Source organism: Myotis davidii, unplaced genomic scaffold, assembly GCF_000327345.1.
Source record: "Myotis davidii unplaced genomic scaffold, ASM32734v1 scaffold530, whole genome shotgun sequence".
Lineage (NCBI taxonomy): Eukaryota > Metazoa > Chordata > Mammalia > Chiroptera > Vespertilionidae > Myotis > Myotis davidii.
This window is the reverse complement of record NW_006282272.1, coordinates 776,410-785,004: the sequence shown is the minus strand read 5'-3', so window position 1 is coordinate 785,004 and position 8,595 is coordinate 776,410.

Below are 8,595 nucleotides of genomic sequence, written 5' to 3'. Positions count from 1 at the left end.
CGGGACATCTCGGTCTCCCCACTGAGCCCCGACATCCCAGCACAGAGCCCGGCCCCCAGTGTCCTTGGTGAAGTCCTTCGTGAGCCGTCATCAGACACTATGGATTCATGTCACTGACTTCGGTGCGGTCTGTTATGCAGCAACGCAGAACCAACATAGATAATGCCCACATTAGTAAGAAAAGGGTGGGAAAGTATGCGTCCGGTTTGAAAGCAAACACACACACACACACGTACACATGCGCACGCGCACACACGTGCACACATGCGTGCACACGCACACATACACACATGTGCACACACATACACGCATGCACACACATACACACTTGCACACACACACACGAACCCTCGTGCACAAAACCAAACGGTAAATCTTCCTACAGATTCTCCCCGTCAGGTGATTCCCTCCTGGAGAATGAATTGCCCACAGTCTCAGCAGGGTCCTCAGACACAGGAGAGCCGGAGCCGCTCCCGTGAGTCACGGTGACGGTGTGGGCGGGGCGGCACCGGCTGCCTTATCCCCTGCGGGGAGCTGTTTGTTCCCGAATCGCGGGGTTGGTGTGCAATTTGAAAATAAATGCCACTCACTGTATTAGCAGAATAAAGGAGGAAATTATGAGTGTCTCAAAACACATTAGAAGCATTTCAGTATCACATCCATTCATGATGAGAATTCTTAGAAAGCTCCGGAGAGAACCGGGCCTCCTTAAAGGGGCCCCCACTAAAACCCTGCAGCCCGCATCAGCACAAGGACGTCCGCTCTCGCCGTTTAATCAGCACTGCGGGCAGCGAGCACCGGGAGGCAAAAGAGAATAAAGGGGAGACCGCCATGCCTCGCGAGAAGGAGATAAAACCGGCACTGGTCTGTTAGCAGACTGTGTATGTAGACAGTTGTGTATGTGCAAGATGCAGCATAAAATGTCAAAACGCAAAATCATTTTTACAGGCCATCAAAAAAATAATGGTGGTTTTGCGAACCAATGTCACCCCAATAAGTTCAATTTAAAAAATAATAATTAGAAAATGCAACTTTAAAAGAAATAAGTTATAGCAACCTCAAAGCCCTAAGTACACCAAATAAATCTACCAGAGTTATGCAAGAGATCTACAGAGAAAGCCATAAAATGCTATTAATACTATTAATAGAAATCCATGGAAACCTAGATTGTAAGACTTAAGAATGCAAAACCAGCAACTTTGCCCAGATCAGCTAAACTTAAGCATCTATACATAAGGGCCTATTGGCTAGCTTATTGTTTTCTTAATATCAATTTTATTATTTAAAGTTTCCAGTGTCATTATTGAGAATATTAAGATGCTTTAATGTTGAAATGATGAAAATAACATTTGGAATCATGAATGATGTATAATGCACAAATAGCCCCCAACACCTTTCTTCTTTTTTAAAAGTATCAAAATTATAGTCCAGCCGGCATAGCTCAGTGGTCAAGCATTGACCTATGAACCGAAAGGTCACGGTTCAATTCCTGGTCAGGGCACACGCCTGGGTTTCGGCTCGATCCCCAGTGTGGGGTGTGCAGGAGACAGATGATCCATGATTCTCTCAACATTGATGTTTCTCTCTCTCTTTCCTTCTCCCTTCCTCTCTTAAATCAATAAAATATACTTTAAAAATTTGTTTAAATCAAAGTATAATAATAAAAGTGTAATATGCTAATTAGACCAGACGTCCTTCCGGACGACCTTCCAGATGAAGCCACGGCAGCGGGGGCCGAGCCCTTTGCATGCATGCCGTGCATCAGACCTCTAGTAGAAATTATCAACAACTACCCTGGGAAGTCTTCTGGGAGTCTCAGGATGGAGGGGCCAGAAACACAGGGCCACCTGCCTGGCCGGCACAGAAGTCCCACCCCAGTCAAATGACAGGGAGTTGAACCACCCAACCTCAGGATCCATTTTCTTCCTAATTGTTCAGAGACCAAGGCTGCCCGAGTGCGCCCCTGTCCTTGCCCAAGATGCGTCAGGCCATCCCGGTTCCATGTTCCATTTTCCCGGCAGCGTGTCACACACAGAGAGGTGCTCTGGGCTCGTCATCGGCTTGCAGGAGGGAACCCTGTGGTGCTGGAGGGTCAGCTGGCAGCCTGGACGAGAGCCTTCCTTAGGCAGCAGCAGAAACAGTCACCCGCGCGCAGAACTCCCTCCTCTCCCTGTCCCCAGGGCCCCCAGCATGGGCTGGACCACGCTTCCTTGGGCAAAAAGGTCCAGGTTAGCTCTGCACTGGCCCCGGTGTAGAGATGAAGAAACCTCCTCCTCGCCCCCGCCCCACTCCCACCCCTACACCATCAGCCTCTCATTTGCCACGAGAAGGCCTTTTCCCTGTCTTCCTGGGGGTTGCCTGGACGTTGCTAACTTTTCATTTTGATTTGTCTGGAGTGTTCCTGGGTGTGGCTCTTTAGGTAGCATGTGTAGTGCTGCTTTAACTATTACAGTCAGTCCCCCACTTGGGATTTTTTTCACTGTACATCGCTGAGAGGCCATACATGTCCAGTAGGAACCAGACTTCAGACTGTGACTTGGAAAATGTGGTGCCATTTCCTTCTGGCCCCTGTAGTTTCTGTTGAGAAGAAACCCACTATCACTTCAATTGTTCTACAGGGGGTGTCCTTTCTGTCTGGCTGGATTTGAGATTTTTTTCTTTGTCTTAAATTTTCAGAAGTTTGACTATGACGAGCCTTGGCATGGATTGCTTTAGCTTTATCCTATTTGGAGTTTGCTCAGCTTCTTGAATCTGTAGGTTTATGTCTTTTGCCAAATTTTGCAATGTTTATAAAATATATTTGTATTGATGTCAGAGAGAAAGGGAGAAGGAGAGAGAGACAGAAACATCAATGATGAGAGGAAATCATGGATCGGCTGCCTCCTGCATGCCCTGCACTGGGGACCAAGCCCACAGCCCAGGCATGTGCCCTGACTAGGAATCGAACCGTGACCTCCTGGTTCATAGGTTCACACTCAACCACTGAGCCACATGAGCCAGGCCAAATTTTGGAACTTTTTAGCCATTATTTCTTTGAATATTATTTTAGCTCTGCCTTACTCCTCTTCTTCTGAGACACCCATGATCTGAACATTCGGGTTTTTAGTTATAGTCTTACATGTCTCTGAAGCTCTGTTCTTTTTTTATTTTTTTTTTCAGTCTATTTTCTGTGTTGTTCAGATTTGTAACTTCTGTTCTACCCTCACATTCTCTGATTCTTTCCTCTGTCCTTTATAGTCTGCTACTGAGTCTATGCATTAATTTTTTATTTCAATCGCTGCAATTTTAATTCGAAAATTTCCATCTTGAGCTTCCTTATATGTTGGATTTCTTGCTGAGGCTTTAAAAGAAACTGTTTTACAAGCCTGTCTGTAATTTGTTCATTGAGCCCTTTTATGACAGCTGCTTTAAGACCCTTGTCCACGAATCCTAACAATTCTGTCATTAGCTTGTCTTTTCTCATTCAAATTGAGATCGCCCGGTTCTTGGAATCAGAGGTTTCTATTGCAGCCAGGCCACTGTGGCCTAATGGCTGAGGCTCCAGATATGATTGCAACCTGGGCTAGCAGACTTCCCGTGCAGCTGCTGGGGCGGGGGAGGTGAGGGCACTGCCCGCGGCTGCCAGGTGGGGTGAAAGTCCAGGCTGGCCAGTGGCCTGTGTTGACATGGTGTGAGGGGGTGTGCCTCCTTGCTGCCAGAAAGGGGGGGTGGTGGTCAGGTTCCTCACTGGGCCTCCATGATACCCCCTGGCTGGGAGGGTTAAAGGTGCTTCATTACTGCCTTCACGTGGTGGGTCCACGAGGCCTCCTGGACGCCGCCCAGAGAGGAGCCCAGGGCCCCCTCACTGCTTGGCCGGGTGGAAGCCCAGGCCCCGTGTGGTTTCTGCTGCGCCACGGGGTGGGGGTTCCTTACTACCCAGCAGGGATGTACGTCTCTCCTTCCACTCAGCTCCTCTGGCACCCCCTGAGTGGGGGAAGGGATGGTGGAAGTCTAGCTCCTCGCGTGGCCTATGGTGGCCGAGGGGGGTCACGGTCATTTCCTGTGGTGTTTGGCTGGAGCACAGCGATCATCTGAAAGATTGCTGTCTTGTTGATCTGTCCTTTTCCTGGTATGCTGGCCGGAGAGAGGGCTTTGTGTGGAACTTTGTGTTGGTCTTGTCTGTGCCTGTGGATGTTTCTGGGCTGCTGGCCTGTCTCACTGGTGCCTTTTCCTCTCCGCTCTCCGTATTTCACATTCCGTCCCGGGGAAAGCACATCTACCTTCTCAAAAGTGGAAGTCCCAAGGTTCCCCTTTGATCTTCGCCGCAGCAGGAAATGGTTGCCCCACGGCTCTGCGTTCAGCTTTGGCTTTGGCAAGCCTCTTCTATTGTAGGAGATCCATGTGAGAGAGGAGCGTTCTTTTTCTTTTTTTAAATTAATTGGAGAGAGAGATTTGTTGTTGCACTTACTTATGCATTCATTGGTTGATTCTTATAGGTGCCCCGACTGGGGATCGAACCCACCACCATGGCACTTTGGGACAATGCTCCCAACCAACTGAGCTACCTGGACAGGGCTGAGTGGGGAACATTCTTAGAAGATAAATGACTGGACTGAAAAAAAAAAAACCTCGAAAAGCTAAGCCCCTGCCAACAGCCTTATGTCTCCCTGCTTTTAATCTATATGTATAAAAGGCCAAGTGACCAACCATACGTCCATCCGACAATCCGACCAGCTGGTACATATGACACGCACTGGCAATTTAAAAATAAATGTTGACTCGCGCATGTGCGATACCTGTAAAGCTCTCGCTGATGCCAATTGCACGTGTGTGTTTTGATCTGTCATTATCGAGCATGAATTTGGTTGACATTTATATTATAGAGAAAGGGTGAATAATGATATTAAAAACTAGAGGCTCGGTGCACGGGATTCGTGCTCTGGTGGGGGGTGTGGCCTGCAGGAATCGGCCCACTGCAGGAGCAGCCACTCATCCTGGTCAGCTGAGCGGCGCTCCCACTGTGGGAGCGTACTGACCACCAGGAGGCAGCGCCTGCATTGAGTGTCTGCCCCTGGTGGTCAGTGCGCATCATAGCGACTGGTCAACCGGTTGTTTTCATCGTTCTGCCATTCGGTTGCTGGGCTTTTATTATGTAGGATATTTCTTCTAATTAATTTTCTTTCAATGTGCACAAATCCATGCACTGGGCCACTAGTATTATACAAGACAACATAGATCCAGTTTGGGGGTGAGAAACCCAAGTCTGGGGGTTTCTGTGCAGGCTTTTATTAAGGCTAATTGATATAAAAAAATCTTCACATATTTAAAATGTATAATCTGAAAATTGTTTATAGTTTTATATATAATATAAGAATATATATAGTTTCATGTTATTATATTTCATATCCATGAAATCATCACCACAATTAATATAGTGAGCATATCTATGATTGGAAATTTTCCTGGTGTTGCTATTCCTCCCTCCAACCCCCCTCCCACCACACCCTTGCTCAGGGAACCACTGGCCTGCTTTCAGTCACTATAGGTTATTTTGCGGATTTTATAATTTTATATAAATGGAATCATACAATCCGACTGGCGTGGCTCAGTGGTTGAACATCGACTTATGAACTGGGAAGCCACGGTTCAGTTCCCAGTAGGGGCACATGCCTGGGTTGCGGGCTCAGTTCCCAGTGTGAGGCGTGCAGGAGGCAGCTAATCAGTGATTCTCTCTCATCATTGATGTTTCTCTCTCTCCCTCTCCCTTCCTCTCTCTGGAATCAATAAAAAGTATATTTCAAAATAATAATAATTGGAATCATACAATATATTCTCATTATCATCTGGCTTCTTGCACACAGCAGAGATTTTGTGACTCATACATGTTGTTGATGTATCACTAATTCATCTGTTAGTGCTGAGTACTGCACCATTTTGCAGTTCGGCCAGCACCCTCTGCCTCCTCGCCAGTGCCTGATGCAGTCCGTCTTTTTACTTTTTGCCATTCTACTAGGCATGTAGTGGTATCTCACGGTTTTAAGTTTAATCTCCCTATTGATAGTGATGACGTAAAGCATCTCTTCAAGTGCTTTTTGCCAGTCATATAACTTTTTTGGTGAAGCGTTTGTTCAAATCAGTTGTTCCAAGTTTACTGTGTTGTTTGTTTCCTTATTATTGAGTTTTGAGAACTTTTTAATATATCTTAGACACAAATCCCTTATCAAATACATGCTTGGTAGTGAAAAATAGAATGACCATATGATCCAACAAGTATACTTCTGGGACAGACACAAGAAAAGATTGAAAGCAGGGCCTGAAGGAGACATCTGTGCACCCTTACTCCTAGCAGCATTATTCGCAATAGCCACCCCACGTGTCCATCCATAAGCAAATAGATATAAAAATGTGGCCTGTCCACACAATGGAATATTATTCAGCCTTAAAAATGAGAAAAATTCTGACATGTGCTACAACATGGATGACCCTTGAGGACATTATGCTAAGTGAAATTAACCAGCCACAAAAAGATTAACACTGTATGATTCCACTTATATGATGTACCTAGTGGTCAGATGTGCAGAGACAGGGTAGAATGGTGATTACCAGGGGTTGGGGGAGGGAGGGAGAATGGGGAGTTATTTCATGGGTATAGTTTCAGTTTTGCAAAATGAAAAGACTTCTGGGGGTTGGCTGTATGATTATATGAATGTACTTAACACTATTAAACGCTACACGTAAAATGGTTAATACAGCCCGGCCAGAGTGGCTCAGTGGTTGAGCGGCGACCTATGAACCAGGAGGCCCACACTGAGGATCAAGCCCACAACCCAGGTATGTGCCCTGACCTGGAATCGAACTGTGATGCTCGACCACTGAGCCACACAGGCCGGACTCTTCCATTTTTTAAAACTCCCTTTTCTCTATGTGTTTAATTTTGGATAGTTTCTACTGTTCTGTTTTCAAAATCATAAAGGACAAAAAAAGCTATCACCAACAGGGGTTGAGAGTTTATTTATTTATTTATTATTTATTTCTTTTACAGAGAGGAAGGGAGAGGGATAGAGTTAGAAACATCGATGAGAGAGAAACATCGATCAGCTGCCTCCTGCACACTCCCCGCTGGGGATGTGCCCGCAACCAAGGTACATGCCCTTGACCGGAATCGAACCTGGGACCCTTCAGTCTGCAGGCCGACGCTCTATCCACTGAGCCACACCGGTTAGGGCGAGAGTTTATTTATTTATTTTTAAAATATGTTTTTATGTATTAGTCTAGTTAGGGCTGAAATATTGAACATCTTCTCCTTCCTAGCAGGAAGGTAAGAACACCATTCTCACCCCTTCTCTCAACATCGTGTCTGAAGCCCGCCCCCTGCAACAAAGCAAGAGAAATGCCAGGCCTGGCAGTCTGCGTTGGCAGGTGGCATGACTGTTTATTTAGAAAACCTGAAGAAATATGCGCAGCTGCCACATGTCAGTCACAGATGCAAGATTCATTTGCTTAAACCCAACTGTATTTTATATGCTGCTAGCAAATGATTGCAAAATAAAATTAAAAATTAAGTTCATGCATAAGATCATCAACAACCATAAAATAATTGGGAATAAATGTAACACAGGCAAGACCTCGGTGCTAGAACACATTTTTGAGAGAAACTAAAGAAAAACTACATGGGGAGGTAGATCCGGTCCATGAAGTGGAAGACAATATTGTAGACATTGAAACTCTAATTCTAAAGTACATATGGAAATATAAAGGACCTGGGCTATCCAAGGAATTTGAAAGGGAAAAACAAAAGCATGGGAACTTACACTACCTGACTTCAAGGCTTATTGGAAAGCTACACTGGTCATGAGAGTAGGGCACATAAATTGACAAGTAGAACAGAGAGCTGGGAATAGACCCGCACTTGCGTAGTCATTTGATATTTTTACAAAAGCACCAAAGCAATGTAATAGGGAAAGGAAAGTTTATGCAACAAATGATGCCATATAACTGGCTCTCCGGATGGAAAATGTGACTGTCAACCTCTACCTCACACCATATACCAAAATTATTCTGAAAAAAATTATTCTGAGATGGACCACACACCTGTGTGTTAAGTGGTAAAACCATATATTTTTAAACAGGAAACGTTAGAAGAATATCTTCATGATTTGGGATAAAGTTGGCTGAGCAGGTCACAGAAAGCAGAACCATGAAAGAAAATATTGATAAACTAGATTTCATCAAAATTAAAAACTCTGCTCATCAAAAAACAACATTAGCCCTAGCCAGTTTGGCTCAGTGGATAGAGCGTCCGCCTGCATACTGAAGGGTCCCAGGTTAACTTCCGGTCAAGGGCAACTGCCCAGATGTAGGTTCGATCCCCAGTGTGGGGCATGCAGAAGGCAGTGGATCAGTGACTCTGTCTCATCATCAATGTTTTTATCTCTCTCTCCCTCTCTCCCTGAAATCAATAAAAAAAAAAATTTTTAATAAATAAATAGTTTCATATCTTAAATGCATTTGGAGAAGCCATGACTTATTTACAGAAGCCAGTACCATATGGTAGGAGAAAGGAAGAAATAGGTAACCTTGGCTTTATGTAAATGTGCTATTTCATCCATCTCCCAC